Below are 17,177 nucleotides of genomic sequence, written 5' to 3'. Positions count from 1 at the left end.
TGGCTAATTCCTTCTCACTATTTAAAACTTACCTGAGATGTCACAGCCTCCAAGAAGCCTCCCTGATCATGTTTTGCCTTTTTCCTCCACAACTCTCTTTTCTCCATTCTGGCTAGAATACCTGTTCCCTGTGATCCTGTACTTATATTTTTAACATAGAACTTTTCACCCTGTGTTGTGGTTACAGGGGCTCTTCATACTTCATTTCCTATTTAAGTTGCAAAACCTTCAAGACTTAATGAATTGTAACTTCTCTCTGTCTATCGGCATCTAGGCTTCTGATGTCAGTCCTGGATGTGTCTGAGCCTCCCTTCTCATGATTACCCTCGTAATCTTAGAATGACTGTTATCTTGGGTAAAGTAGCTTAGCATGTTTCCAGAATTTTTTATAAGGGAGAATGTTAACCCTTTTCAGGTAAAAACAAAGATTTTCCTCATTTATTTTGTTATTTGTAAAATGCAACTTGGTTGATAATAAAAGGAGAAAAAATAGTTTCTGCTCTTACGTGCCTGGGAATGTATCTAGAATTTTCGTAACTTTTTGGAGAAACAAATTGATTTTATACATTATTTCACTGTATAATTTATGGTAACATAACTACGACGTATAACTAGAACTCTCATATTGTTTCTCTGATTTCCCACTAGATTGGGAGTCTCTTGTCTTTATAAGAACTGCAGTGGTTTTATCACTTGCCTCCAGTCAACCACAAAGACAGACAGATGCTATATGCCTGTTGGAGAAGCAACCCAACCCCCCCGTCCCCACATCAGATCCCTGACTGATTTTTTTTTCTTTTTTTTTTTCTTGCCAACAGTGTGAAAAGCTGGAATGGACCTGCTGTTGAATTGTTTGTTTCTCTCCCACTCATGCTAAGATTTACCCTCAGAAATCACCGCCTTTATTTCTGTTTGGTGCTTATCAGCAAAAATTAGGTGGCTTTAAGTTATCTTTCAGACAAGGCTTTGGACCAGGGCACTTTGATATGATCTACCTTGCAATCTCCTCTCTATTGGTAGGTTTGTTTTCTGAGAGGCAGAAGAAGAGGGACACTTAGGCTGTACTTAAAGTGCTGAAGTATAATACTAGATTAGAAATGTTAAGTATTAAGTGCATAGACATTATATATGCTACAGGAGTTTAATGTCTCCATTTTACAAATATAGTTTATGGAAAGTAACAAAATTAATCTTAACCAAAAATGATGTAAAGACACAGAGCTTAAATTAGATATAAATTTGTATAAAGAAGGTGCAGTCATAATAGAAAAAATAACATGTTCAACAAATAGTGATGAAAGGAGGTCAAGACATATATATAAATTTATATTTTTAGTCATGCTATTAGGCAATCTGGGCATAACACAAAAATAATTGAACCACGGATAGGTGTTGAGAGCATGCTTTGAAGTCAGAGGGGCTATGTGCAAATCCTCATTTTGCTTATTCCTGAACTTGGGAAGTTACTTATTCTCTCTGTGAAACAATTTGCTCATTTGTAAGATGAGAACAACAGTATGAATTGAAAGACATGGAAAATGGCAAGTGGCACTTTATAGGGTTTGCAAGAACTATTAGCTATTATAAATTCTATTACTATAATCGTTATTACTATTAACCTTTCTTAGATATGCACCTAAAGTGTTTAGATACGCAGAAACTTACTGCTCTCTAATAATAAAGTAGAGAATTTTGAAAACATTTCACAGATTACAGTGTTCTTTAAGAATCTGAGGAGCTGTGGTGGCTCAAGGGTCTGTTATTTATAGAACTCATTTGGAGCAATCCAAATCTGTCCTACTTTATAGTCTCACATACAGTATCTCCTAATTACATATGTTGCTAAGAAAAAAAAAAACCCATGTTTCTTTAGTGTCATTTAATAAAATTAAACCAATCAATCAATAAATCTCATCTTTGGCTGTGTGTTATTCTGCCAGTCAGCAGGTTGCCAGTCTTGGGACTGGAATGAGTACATGGTCCCTTCAGGTTACATTGTCCCACATCTTAAGCTGTTTAATTCATAAAGCCTGGAACATGGTCAAATACTTTTATTAACCATATCTTTGGTCAGAGAAAGATAAAATAAAGGCTTTTCCTTTGTGAGTATGATGAGCATTTTTGAATTGCTATCTTATGAACACTGCTAATGCAAGGCTCATAAGCTCATGTTATTTGGTCCCTTGTTTAGGTTGCAACCCTGAGCTATTTAGTTGCTATGGTGACAATAACGATAAAGGCTGATTGAAAGAAGATAACATCTTATTTGGGATTTTGTTGTTGTTGTTGAAAGGGGAGAACACATTTCGTGTTGCCCTATTAGACAAGATATTGGGTTACATCCATTTTGATTAGCAAGTCTCTCTCTCTCTCTCTCTCTCTCTCTCTCTCTCCAGATTGTTTCAGTGTGGTACTTTATGACTAAACTCTCTAAGACTTGACTTAGGATTTAGCAAGCTTAAGAGAACCTAATCTCCATCTAATGGGATTTTTCTGAAAGTAGTTGCTCAGTATATGAATTATTATAAGAGAGGAAATACTAAATTTAATATCAAAGAGCCAAGCTCAGAATTTCAAGCAACATAAATACACCTTTTTCATTGATAGAGTTATTTAATTAGAATCTATTCACAGAAAACTATAGAAAATCCAGCAATAAATACATTATGAAGGGCTGATTTCTCTTTAATTCTCTGATCCCAGCTGGAACAAGGTGTGATTAGAGAATGGTTTAATTGTTCATGGACATCTGTCTTTGGAGTCAATTGAAAAATAATATCCTGGGCATAATATGACTTACAGAATTTTTGACATTTTTATATCTTTCACAATCAAGGCTTTGTCAAAAAGTCAGTAGTGCAACTCCTAAAAACTTATGGATACATTTAGAGTAGAAGGGAATAAAAACCTGGTAATATATCAATATGCACAGCTGGAAAGCAGATGTTCAATTGAATGATCTCAGTACTTAGAGAAAGCTATTAAACCTGTTACTTACTTAAATGAGAAATTCTCATGATTTATTGTTCTCATATTTGACTTACTTCTTTTTGTGTCTTTAAATTAACTCCAGAATTATTATTTCTATTATTATTGTTGTTGTTGAAGCCAATTACCATGGCAGTTTGACTCTAAGCAATACAGCACATGAGTGTTGAGAAATGCCCAAGGCTGCTGTCAATCAAAGTAACCGGTGAGTTACAAGTTATTTGCTGTATTGGGAAATGAAGTGATAAATGCATGCCAACCAGTAAAACATGACTTTTAATATTAGATATCCAAACTTAAATTGGTTTTTAAATTCATCTATCAGAGTGCCAAAACATAGTTTTAACGAAGACTTCATTATCAAAAGAGGCATATAACATTCAGTTCTTTAAAGTATCAGTGACTGTATAGTATGTGCACATGGGATGGAAGAACGTATCTCCGTGGAGTCTGGCTCATTTTCATCCTTTTAATGATTACTGGCCAATCACATAAGCTTCCACTAGTTCCTTTGATTCCACCAAATTATTTATATGAATCATTTGCTGGCTCATAATATTACTAATTTAGTGAACCTGAAAGAGAAGATACTTCACAGCATTTTTTTTTTTTTTTAGCATCCTTAAAAAAAATTAAAGACCACATCTTGATAGCATTATTTGATGTTACATAGTAACTTCAGGTTCACACTGCATGACTTCTTAGCCTGTGATTTACTAACAGAATTTCTGTAAGGGCCAAATCAGAGAGCAAAACTGCCCTGTAGTACTAAAAATACTTAATGAGATGCCCAGAGGGGCTGGCAAGGAAAATTCCAATTCTGAGAGTACCACTTAAACGTAAGTACTGTGTTCTCATCCAGAGGGAGAAAAGTCCCTTTTCTCATAGTCTCTTACTAAAAACAAAAATTAAATGCTTGTGAATTGGTGCTCTATGAGTCTAGTATACCATCCCTCAGAACACATAATTAGATAATTACATTTTAGACAAAAGAGTACTATACTAATTCACAAATTCTAGCTAGGGAATAGAAATTGATACATGAAATATGTATCGATACAAATATAAATACATGCATATGTGTTCTATGCAGGCTTGAGCCATTATGGGCCATTAAAACACTGGAGCAAATAGCTTCTGGGAATTAAGCTCTAAGAACCCTCTTTGTAATCAGAAGGCAGCTAATCCCTGCTCACCTATTTGAATGCTTAGCTTCCCCAATATAATATTAACTTATTGCTTTTTATTTGTGAGGCTGCATGAGCATGCAAATATTGGCAAAAATGTCATTCCCCAAACATCTTCAGATACTTTCAGGTTGAATAAACCTAGAGGTAAAATATGCAGCTTGGATTTGAGAATTTTTAAAAAGATTAACTATAGGTTAAATTCACTAACTAATTTATACCAGCCACTCTGCCATTTCCTATGATCATCCCTCACTTAACTCCTTGCTCAAGCTTCTTTTCTCTCACAAAATTGTCTTACTAGATTCAGAGAAGCGCTCTCTAATTTTTCCTGCCATTTACCTGTAAACCCTCCACCCAGAGACTGCAGCCTTTAGATTTCTTTCATGTTAAGACTTTCGTGCCCGATTTGTCTGCTAAAATATAATCTTGCATAACTCCCACGAGATGCCACCTTATATCCGCTTTGACCAGAACCACTGATGATAATGTGACTATTGTGATTCTGCTGAGGAGGAAACTGAGACATTTTGAGTTTTCTCTTCAAATATTTCATACATAGATACAAATGCTGTTGGTATAAAAGTAAAAGTGATAAATACCATGAGCATTAAATACTGATACCTCTATTTTTTTTTTAGATTTCAAAAAGAAATGCTTCTGAGCATCTTCCCTTTCTTTTCAATCATAGCTACTTCTTGTGTAACAATTGGGGAGTAAAATATACATACATATATATATATATACACACATATATATGTATGTATGTATGTATGTATATATATATATACATACACATGCACACATATACTATGTACATGTGCATATACAAATCTGCTCAAGAAGACAAATGAGTATAAATGTAGTAGAATTGATTGTATTGCCCTTAAACATATAAGTCAAATGTGTTATTACCATATCTTTTATGCTATTATTCAAATTCAGTGAGAAGCATTTTCTTTTCTTACTCCCATTTCCTTTCTTAATCTCACCCTTTGTTCCTAAGGAAGATGCTCAACAACACCTTCTGATTTCCCAGGTAGTATTTTCTCTTAATCCTAAAACAATATTTCTTTAAAGAGAACCACATTTTGATAATAAGTATAAATAAATTTTAAATGTACAGTTACATATGTTCATGTATATGCATATGTATTCATATATATCCATATTCATACCTATGATACTGCATGAGCCATAGAAGTCCATTTCAGCTGTCATGGAATTGTATACTTATTAAGTGTCACTAGAATCCCAGGCATCCTGAGCTTTAAGGTGAATCATGTACCACAAACCCATAGAAAATAAATGAACTGAAGGCTCTAGATGCCCTTGTTACTCAAAATCGAACAGTCAGCACCAGCACACAGCACAAGCTGGGACCCCACACCCTCTCAGGTGACTAACATCTTTTGGACTCTAAGGATACAACTGCTCCACCTCTTTTGCCCTGTTTCTTCCAAACAAAATGTTTGAATAGAGTGAAATGTTGTGGCTTATACCTGCCCAATTTACAGATGGACAATATTTCAGAGGGCAGAAAATTTGAGTTGTAGATGTGCTTAGTTACAAAAACTTCAAATTAATTAACCTGTCAATTATTATCACAGATGGTAGAAATGCAAGAGATTCTTGCATGACAAAGTATATTTGTCAGTAGTTCTGAGTATTTATTTCCTTGCTTCTGTTCACATTCCAATTCGTGCTTCCAGAACACTCAAACTTAACACTTCATGCACATGGCAGATGAGAAACCTTTCACCATATTAAACAATTCTTATTATTCTTTAATTTGTAGATATGTTGGTGTCGATTTTATATGCAAGAAGTATGACACAAATTCCTGACAATGCCACCTAAAGAGACATGCTAGAACTGTAAACTGTTTTATTTGTATAAAGGGTTTATTTGTATAAACATATAACATTTAATTAATTTTACAAAAATTAATTAAAGTCTCACATTTATTTATGTAATTAGTTATTCAATAATCATATACTATATTTTTCAAAGATGAGTTTTGAATACAGATGTTCCTAAACTTACAATAAGATTGTGGTCCACTAAACCTTCAAAATTGAAAATATTTTAAATAAAAAATGCATTTAATACACCTAACATCATAGCCTAGCCTAGCCTACCTTAAACGTGGTCAGAACACAATATTCAAAACCTACTGGCAATACAGTATACTGTAGCATATGTGTTGTTTATTCTGATGACTGGGTGCCTGACTGGGAGCTATGGCTAGTAGCTGCTGGCCAACATCATGAGAGACTCTGTACGGTATATTGCTAACTCAGAGAAAGATCAAAATTCAAAATTCAAAGTAATTCAGTTTCTACTGAATGGAACTTTTACACCAGCATAAAGTTGAAAAGTCCTAAGTCAGTCATTAAGTCAAGGACCATTTGTGCTTAAGATTTACTTTTGAACATATGAAAACTAATTTTGATTTCTTTAATTTATATTCTGCTAAAAGAATAAGAAGAAAATATAATTGTATTCAAAATGGAGACTTACTATCAATAAAACAAAAATTAGTAAATTATTATAACAGGATAAATTTTCTAAAATAAAGGCAAGAAATATACATTTATGGGGTAATATATAATAATTTATGAGATTATCTACATCTTTATTTTTATTCCTTATCTAAATGCCACCAAACCATTAATGGTTCCTACTAACAAACAAAAATATCTAAGTTCAATTGAAATCTTTGTATTTGTCAACATACAGTTTTATAAATACCATTGCTGAAGCAATTTGTGTGATATCATTATTATGAAGGTATATTTGTCAAGGTAGAAGGATAAAACACTCTTTGACCTATAATTTTAAAATGTTTAGACATAAGATACATATTCCTACAGTTGTTTTCTTTCCAAACTAATATTCTATGTAGAGTATGATATTTTAAAATGTTTTAGAGACATTTTGAAAACAAATACTTAACTTTATTTGAAAATTTTGACTGATTAGTGGCCATAAAGCTGCTCACCACACTTCTGGCAAGCTGCCATTGGAGAGGCATGAAATGTATGATATCTGCTGTCTTCCCAGCTAGTCTACCCCAAATTGTTCGGCTTTCAAAACATAGAGTCAGAGAAAATGATAACTGATTTGAAGAAATCTTTAATTGAAGAAATCATTAAACCTCGATGAATCCCAGAGTCTCCAGAAACACTAGAATGTAGACAATAATGGAGGGTAGAAGATGGGGTGAATAGGAAAAGTGGGCAGGAAGGAAAGAAAAGAGGCGATGACCCCAGTTATCTTTTATTCTATGCTAGTAGGATAATTTTTACAATAGTTTGTTAAAATCAACTTCATATTTCACAGATTTAATGTTTTAATTTGTTTAATTTTGTGTGTTGGCTGCTTAATATTAGTCTGTCTCCTATTGCATCGTTGGCAGGCCTCCACAGGGGTGAAAAGATTTGGGTTGCTTGGCTTGTTACTGCTGAGGAGAATAAAAACTCATGTAAACTTCTGTCTAAATGTCCTGAGACCTAGACCCTAAAGATCATTATTTCATTCCCATTTTCTTAAGTGCTAAAGATACAATGCTGGGAATTTTAAGGAATAAATCTATTTTGGTTAAATTTTTGATTATTTTATATTGAAATAGTTATGTTGTTTTTGAGATATTTCACATATTCATTATACTTGAATATCAAATAATTTTAAGTTAAAACATCTAATAAAAGTCTACTAATGAGATAGTCAAATATACAATGATTTGTATTGATTTAATAGAATAAATAATCTGGAGTCCTACAATTTGTTCGAATTTAATTTTTTTTCTTAAATGTGGACAGCCACATTTGAATAAAAGTATCTATGTGAGGAATCAACTGCACGTCTTCATTACCTGTAAGGTTTACTTTGCTTCACTTTCAAAAAGGTTTTTTAATATTCAGATTTGGGCAACATTCCATAAAATCTTCAATATTTTTAGTACATATATAAGAGTGAATAAACTTCTGTATTATTTTTTCTCACAGAAAAATCATAAAACTAATGACATTAAAACATGTACACTTTACAAGATTGTCAATAATTAGAAGCATTGACAAAAATTCAAGAGTTATCAATATTACTAATATTTTGACTTTTTTTCTACCACTAATTCATTTCTTTCTCTAAATAGCCTTATTTTGTTGCAAAAGAAAATATTATGATGTTTTCCAAAATCATTCTCAGAAGTTCAGTTTTTATTTAATATGTTATAAATTTATTTATTGCAAAAATTTGGAATATAATTATGTTCAAGGTTAAGGAACTTAATTAGCAAGATGGGTGTGTCACAGTAAGCAGAAAGAAAAGGAGAGAGTAGTAATTTTTTTTTCTTTCTGTTAAATAGAATTATGAATTACATGATTTAAGAGTACCTAGTCTATGTAACCTGAAATATGCATATAAAGTATAATTATTAATTTACCTATATAAAATTATTAGGACCATATTAGGTAAGATGTACAGAAATAGGTTTCTGACTTTTCTATTCCCCGATGAATCTCACCAGTTTGCCCCAAACTGAGTATTATTTTACTGTGGATAAAGCTTTTCCTTGTTATAGGCCTTCTTTAATATATACTCTCTTTCAGACTGACATACATAACTTTTCCCTTTAAACATTTAAATTTCTTTCTTTTTTATAAAGAGAAAAATGTATAAAAATAGGCTAAACTACCCAACCCAAGGTATCAATGAGTCTTATGTAGATGATATTTAAATAATATTGCTATCGATTCTGTGAAATATGTTTCACTAGGTTACATATTTTTAAAATGTAATATTACATATTTGGTTTTACTGTGGTTAGTTGTGCATTATTATTTCCATAATAAATGTTTACTTCTTCTAGTTTTGCATTCTTCATAAAGTCACAAATTGAAAGAAAGAATAGAGGGAGAGAAGGGATAATGAAGGGAAGAAGGAAGGAATAGAGAAAAGGAGGGAAGGAAGGGAGGAAAAGAAAAAGGGAGGGAGAAAGGAAGGAAGGAAGAAAAGAAGAAGGAAGGAAGAAACGAAGGAAGGAAACCTGTATATACTGTTAAGTAAATGAATGTGAATCAGGAGAACGAAAGGTGGTGTTTGCTGTCAAAATCTTGATACTCAGAGTAGCAGATCTAGGAACTAATTAATGATTTACGCAGAACATTGCCTGAACCAAATCTATTTCTATTTCCACATTACATATATATGCATCTGTTTGGCTATCTGACATCCACATACCTAATCAGCAAAACCATGTTGGATGGTACCTTGGTCAACTTAAGATCAACTATAGTCCTACTCTTAGATGCCAGGATATCAGCTACTTTTCCAACAATCCTTACTTAGAAAGGAAATCAAAATATCTGCTTAAAAACTTCTGTACATCCTGTTTTAATGTCCTTTATTATTACTGCCTTAAAGGATACTATATCCTTGTAATTTTATAGAACTCCGGTGCTTGCAAAGTACTCTTTTTAATTTTTGGAGCATCATTTAATTTTTTTTAAATAAATACATTGTATTTTCTAAAATATATAGAAGATATTAAATTGTAATTCATATATCAGTTTTCCTAGATATTATGGTTCTTTTCAACCAAGTATTTTTAAATGTTTTTGGTAATTCTTTCATCAGTTCCAAGAATAATCATCACACAAGATGGTATTATTGGAAATTCTATTACAAATGAAAATAATAAACAAAAGTGGCCTGCTTAAGGTGATACATCCAGTCTGTCATTATTGGTGTTAGGAATAGAGGGAAATCTGTTACCATAACTATATCAGTAGAAGAATTCACACAATTATTCTAATCATAAGTTTAGATCAAACATAATAACATAATTTCAGCCTCTGCCAATTTTTCAGATTGGTGCAGAGAGATAGTAATAGTTAAGATCAAAAGAATGAGTTTGTTTCTAATAATACACATAAATGTAATTTATGTTTGTTAAACCATCATGCTGTTGAAATTGAAATCCATTTATGATAATAACATTTTCCACATATCTGAGAATAAAACTAACATTAGGAATTTCATAATAATGGACACTAACATGTTTTTATTTACATTTTTACACAATATTCTGAAATATTACTCTAATGGCAACTTCTGAATACTCAGGAGTGATAGTTTTTAGTTATCTCTTAGAAGCATATCTGTGTGCTTAGTGTAACATATATTGAAAAGATCTTTTAGAAGTGTTTCTCAAAGTATGAACCACTTCTAAGGGAAGTTTCATTTCAGCAGATTTAACAATCACCTTAATTGTCATTTAAGTCACAATGGAAACATACTATAATGACATTCCTTAACATTTTATATGGTTTATAAGCCAGTGATAAGAATGATCTTTATAAAAATATTTAATAAAGTAACGGAGGCTAGGCCTTTAACAATTAAAAAATATATATTTCTATAAAGTAATGCAAAGTTAATTTGTATTTGATATTTGTCACCAACAGATTTTTGGAACATGTTGAGTCCCCTAGTCTGATATCTAATGTATTTTATAACTCTAAAATTTTTTCTATAATTCCAATTTTCACAAATGTGTTTAATTAAACTATGTTACTATCTATTATTAGAATATCAAGATCCAAACATGTAGGTGCCATTGTATTAAATTGTGGAAATTTTGAAACATTAATTAGAACTGAAGCCCTTACAAGTACTGTGGTATGCAACATATTCTAAGCATTTTTATAGTGAAAACCTTTTTTCCATAAAAGTCATTTGGAAACTCTTTTCCACAGAATATTCTTTAAAAAACATCTAGAAATCAACTTCAGTAATTATTACTTGATTATTTATACTCTCCCATGAATTGTTGATAATGAGGATGATGATGTTTAAAGTCATAGATTTCCTATCTTGATTTCATAACATTATTCGGTAGTTTCATTTTTTTCAATTGAATATTAATATTTTTGAATGATTTCAATTTCTAAAACAAAATTATTTTAATAAAATTTATTTTAAATAGTAAATACACTTACACAAGTCATAAAATAAAATAATGATTTAAATATTAGACTATACAACCTTGCCCAAGTTAATCTGATTGATTTCCTGAGTTATTTAAAATCTACCAAATAAATATGTATTTTCCATGACAGATTGACCCATAAGAACATTTAACATAAAATAGGTACTCTATACTCATATATTATACCTTTGTAATTTATGTAGTTTAATACTAAAACAACTTCTACTTGTTTTTTCTTTGAAAAGCATTTATTAATTACCTATTATACATCAGGCAATAGGTTAAGGATATTATAGTAAATTGGATAAACATGCTATATAATATAACAGCTCTTTTTGTATTTAGTAGTAAAGACAAACAATTAAGCAATTCTAATATCTGAATTAGAATAATACAGAGTTAGAAGAATTGTACATAAGGGATAAACTTTTACATAAATTTGTCTCCTACCTTTTAAAAATGTACCAAGCAAGCCAATTATAGCTCAAAATAGTTCAATTTATTTCACGTGTAAATATTAAAATTCAATTATCTAATGGTTTTACTTAACTGTACTTTTCATGACCTTTTTTTCCTACTCTGTTAAAGGTGATATTTAAATCAAAGATAAGAGAAAATGCTTCAGAGTCATATGTAAAGAAAATTGTTAGGAGAATGTTTTTTTAAAGGACAGCTAAAATTTTGATGAGCATAGAAAAAAGGCAGGTGGAATGATATTTAACCATTTCTTTAAACCATCTAGTATTTTTAACAATAATGGTCTCACTTATATCATAAGTTTTTAACAGAAATTTTAGTGCATAATAACGTGAGATATTCTGCAAAGCAAAGATTACTATAAAAATAGCAGATATTTTTATTTTTATAATTCTAACATATAAACATCTTGTTTGTGAAAATAAAAATAACGGCAAGAGCATGGAAACCCATATATATTAAGTATTTATAGAAAATTTCCTAGATAATTTTTGTAACTTTCCCCACTTTCTTAGGTATGTGGTAGGTTGCAAAATGACACAATTCTTTGTAACTTGTCCCATCAAAAGGTAAAGTCTATTTCTCCACTTCTTGAACTTGAATTGTACTTGTACATTGTTTTGTTGGGAATAATGTGCAAGTTCTAAACCTGGTCACCAAGAGGCTCTGCATTCTATTGCACCTTAACCATTCTGTGAGTGCAAGCTTGAACCAGCCTGCTGGATGAAGGGAGGCACTGTGAAGGAAGAACAAGGAATCCCAGCCAACTGTTGGCCAAACCTCTGTTGACAGGGCAGCTTCCCTAAAGCACAAAGGTGTACATTAACAAACCACCCAGCTGAGTGCAGCTCAGAGTGCCAATCCATACAACCATGAGCTAAAGAAAATAATTGTTTTTAAATCACTAAATACCAGTGTGATGTTACTTGATGAGAGTGAACAGAGCATTAAATAATAATAATAATAAAATAAAATAAAAGATTAATTAATTCTACAAAACCTAGATATTTCTAGCCATAGCTCATAGCTCAGTGAATCATGCTCAGCTGGAAAGATTGTAAAGGTGTTTATAAATAACTTAGACATTAATAAAACATGGAATTTTCTATATGTTTTAAAGTTTTGACCAGTTGGGAATATCGTCATTAACATTTGGTTCCGGCTCTAAGACTTAATAACCTCAACATTCTCAATATAAAGGTGACATAGGTGGTGTGGAGTGTATCCACACGGGAGTGCAGGGGGAAAGCTTTAATCCATGAACGTTTATGCTGAGCAAGCCATTCTAAAGAAAATGTAAATGATAAACTACTCTGATACTTTTTTCTATGAGCTAGTCATCTGTTAGCTAAATGAATTTACGAATTGCTTTAGGCACCATTTAAATACCACTGTAGACTTGATTATTTAACTTTATTACCAAATTTTATTTTTTTCTTACAATTCCCAATGTTTATAAAAAGAAACAAAAAGACATGGATGACAACTGTAATTGGCAAAGTTAATTAACCTGCATTTTTTTCCACTCCAGAGGTGAAGGTTCAGCCCCAATAAAGTCTGCTGATGTGGAGTAAATGTATTAGCATGTCTGTGTTGAAGCCTCTGATAATTGTATGGAAACAACTGGATTAAGCAATGAGTATTTATGGTCACAAAGGTCATAACAGCTAAAATCACAAGGGATGTTTGGGAGAGTGGTTGTTATGCCTAAAGATAAAGTACATCAAGCAAGTGCTCCTTACTGCAAATGAAGAAATATATTCATGTCCTGCCAAGCCCTATGCAAGGCAGCTTTAAAAAGCTATGTATCGACAAAGGTGTGAAGAGAAATGTCCTACCCATATTTTCTTACTTTACACTTTATACAATGTTCACCCTCAGAGAGGACAACCATTGCTGATGAAAAAATGCAAATGCCGAATGGTGATCAAGAAGTCAGAAGAAGAGGTGTCTCTGAATAGCATACTTTCATCCTAAAATCAAATGTCCTCATCACATCAAGCATATTCAACATCGGCAACATAATTTTGCATTTTTGGGTCAACTAACTTTTTAGCTATAATGCCCATCACACATTTTCCAAAAACAAAACCTGAGACCCTTTAAATGGTAAGATTTTTTTTTTTAAGTAAAATCTTAATATTCAAATTTAGTGTTGAATAGCTATAGAAAAAAATGTTTTTTATTTGTTTAGTAGTTTTTCATAGAAGTGTACACATTGCTTATATTACAGAGAAATATCACAGGAGGGAGTCCATAGGTCTCTTGGTTTCATCTTTCTTATACAGAAATTTAGACTTCTATTTTTCTCTTAGTTAAAACTAATTTCCCTTAGAATCTAAATCATAGGTATTTTCCCAACCAAAATACTGACTCACTTTTTAATTTTTTCCCTTATAATTTATATTTCAGCAGTTTGAGCAATTGGTGTGGTAACTGTTGGATGCAGCCTCCTGCTGGAATGAGATGCACACTGAGATGGCTGAGCAGTGCACCAACCACCTACTTTACCCAGGACACCTTGTTAGGAAAATTACAACCACAAATCAATGAAAAATTATGAGAGCTACTAATGCTTTCTCCAAAACAAGAAAATTAATCTCAAGAATGTAAGAGAGCTATTTTAAAAGATAAAATTACTACACTAATATGTTAGAAAATAAAAATATAAATAACGTTTTAATCCCCTTTAAAAATAGCATGTTCAGTCTATGGCCATGCTACCCTGAACGAGCCTGATCCCTTCTGATTTTGGAAGCTAAGCAGGGTTTGGGCTGGTTAGTACTTTGATGGGAGACCACCTAGAAAGACCAGGTGCTGTAGATATAAAAATAAAAAAATAAAGGATTGTAAGCTGACCAGGTCCTTGCAACCTGTGAGGTCAACCAAGGGTTGCCTTGCCTAAAACAAACACAAAGAAAACAAACAACAACAACAACAACTATATATATATAGCATGTTCACAGAAAACTTCAAATGCTCTTGCTATAAATATATTTTTTAAAAAAAGCTTTGTTATGGAGTGAAAGGGATTAATTTTTTTTTAAGCAAGTGAAATAATAAAACAAAATAGGTACTCGAGATTTTCAATGAAAATTTTCTGTTGAATAATTTTTAAAACTAGATTTTTACAATATAAAAATTTGAAAAGCATACTTTAATCAAATGTTGAAGCTTAGCATAACTAATAGTAGGACAGATTGAAATTATGCAGCTCATAAAGTAAGGCAATATAATGTATACACAATAATGTTTAATCTGAATCTAATTAAGCCTTTAGACTCAAATTCTGGTTAACAAGATACATAGGAGATGAAGAAACAAAATACAATGAGGAAATAATCAGGCAAAGCTCAAACATGAGACATTCTACAAAACCACTGGCTTAGACTCTTCAAAAGACAATATTATGAAAAATAAATAAAAAGATAGCTGGGGAAAGAGAAATTAAAGAGACCGAAGAGACATAGTAATCAAAGCAATATGTAAAGTATAGAAGCTCAGGAAAAAAATGCTATAAAAATATGCCAAAATATAGGCCAAATGGAAGATTTGGATAAGATTTGGATATTAGATGACATTAGAGAATGATTGTTAATTTTGCTAACTATGATAATGGTATTTTGGTTATGTAGAAGAATGTCCTTATTCTTAGGAGATGCATACTGAAATACACAGGAGTATCATAGTTTTGTAGCATACATATATACAGCCTATGTATGTGTGTGTGATTATGCATATATATTTTCCAAAATGTTAATTTAACTATTGATTAACCTAAATGGAGCATATACAGGTATTTGTTGCACCAGTTTTTCAATTTTCTGTATGTTTAAAGATTTTTATAAAACATTTAGAAACAAATATGTTACATTTACATATATGTACAAGTGATCCTTGAACAATGCAGCAGTTACGGGAGCCAACTCCCACCACAGTCAAAAATCCATAAATAAGTTTTGACTCCCCCAAATCTTAGCAGAGACTGGAATTCCTGCTGATAACAAAGAGTTGATTAACACATATTTTTTATGTTATATGTATTATATACTATATTATTACAATAAGGTAAGCTAAAGAAAAGAAAATGTTATTAAGGAAGAGAAAATATATCTATAGTATTTACTGGGAAAAAAGCTGTGTATAAGGGAACCCATGTAGTTCAAACCCCCATTGTTCAAGGTTCGGCTGTATACATTAAAGGTAGTAAATCCTTGTTTTAAAACTGTAAGTAAATTAAACAAATAATACAGCATTCATTGTAAAAAAAAAAAAAAAGAAGAAGAAGAAATCGTGCAACAGTATATGAAGCTTTGGCTTTGAATATACAGCCAGGTTACAAAATACCCCAATTCCACTCCTTCTTCATTACTCTCTTACTCTGAAGTTAGTGTTACTCCCTGTTCTGAGATGTTCCTACTTACATTTGCCTATGACATGAAGATAAGATAGTTCATACTTTCTATAGTGCCATGCAGCAAATTATGTGATTTCATGCTTATCTCAAAGTCTTCTGATTCCTAGGTTCCTCTCTAAAGGGAAGACAATGGCTAGGGATTGAACACAGATGCCAAATTGGTCAGAAGAAATATAATCCTGCTTAAAATCGACAAACTCTATTTATAAAACTATTTGTGAGTTTGAATAACATTAGTTCTTAGAACTCAGTCAAATCTGGGTTTGTTAATTTAATTAATACTCCTGATTTGAAAAATGAGAGGGCCTGCTGTGACTTTCTGCTGAAACACCTTTCCTTTCCTCATTACTTTTTTTCTGCCACAAGCCTTTGTTGAGCACTCATAGGTCTCAAGCATGATACTAGGAGGTGGAGATAAAACCAAAATATTGAGTTATTTATTAATTATTTTCTCACATTTTTCCTCCTTCCCTGCTTCACTCACAAGAGTAACATGTAACATTTCTTTAGCCTCCTTTTAAACTTCCTTTTTTATTTATGGAAATGAAATACTTTAAGAAATGGAAAAATCCCTTTGCTGTGTTTAATGATACAATTATTATAAGAAAGTAGACTTGCTTCTCCCATCAAGAATGACATTCTGTGCCTTACCCCACAGGCTCTGAGATAGGACCAGTAAGAAAGATTACTAATGCAGTGTAGAGTGGTAACAAATGACAGCCACATGAGCAAAAGTGAACTGTACCTGTGCGATCAGACAGTGAGTGAGCAGAGCTTTCATTTCTATTGCACAGCATATACAGGGTGACAAATATGACTGACCTGGCTGCCTACTCTACAAGCATGACACCCCTTCCTTCTTGATAACAGATATTTTGTTCTTTGTTGGGTCTCCGTGTGCTTTTGGCAGGACTCGTTTCTTCCCTAGACATACTGACTGAATTATGACTGATCAAAGATAATCACTGTAACATTCCCATTGCCAATATCTGCTTTAGGCATGGGCATAAGAAGCAATTCTAACCAGTGAGTCAATAACAAATACCTTCTGAGGGATACCTGCTGAGGATGCTTTACCTCTTGTATGAAAATATATGTAGTGGAATTAATATTC

General features: G+C 32.0%; 1 pseudogene; it reads left to right on the top strand.

Moving 5' to 3' along the window:
- Positions 1-14,353: 14,353 nt before the first annotated feature.
- On the top strand, positions 14,354-14,472 carry LOC118605084 (annotated as a pseudogene).
- Positions 14,473-17,177: the final 2,705 nt, after the last annotated feature.

Source organism: Rousettus aegyptiacus, unplaced genomic scaffold (assembly GCF_014176215.1).
Source record: "Rousettus aegyptiacus isolate mRouAeg1 unplaced genomic scaffold, mRouAeg1.p scaffold_m13_p_1, whole genome shotgun sequence".
NCBI classification, from domain to species: domain Eukaryota; kingdom Metazoa; phylum Chordata; class Mammalia; order Chiroptera; family Pteropodidae; genus Rousettus; species Rousettus aegyptiacus.
The sequence above is the reverse complement of the archived record's forward strand: the minus strand, read 5'-3'. Positions and strand labels throughout refer to the sequence as shown.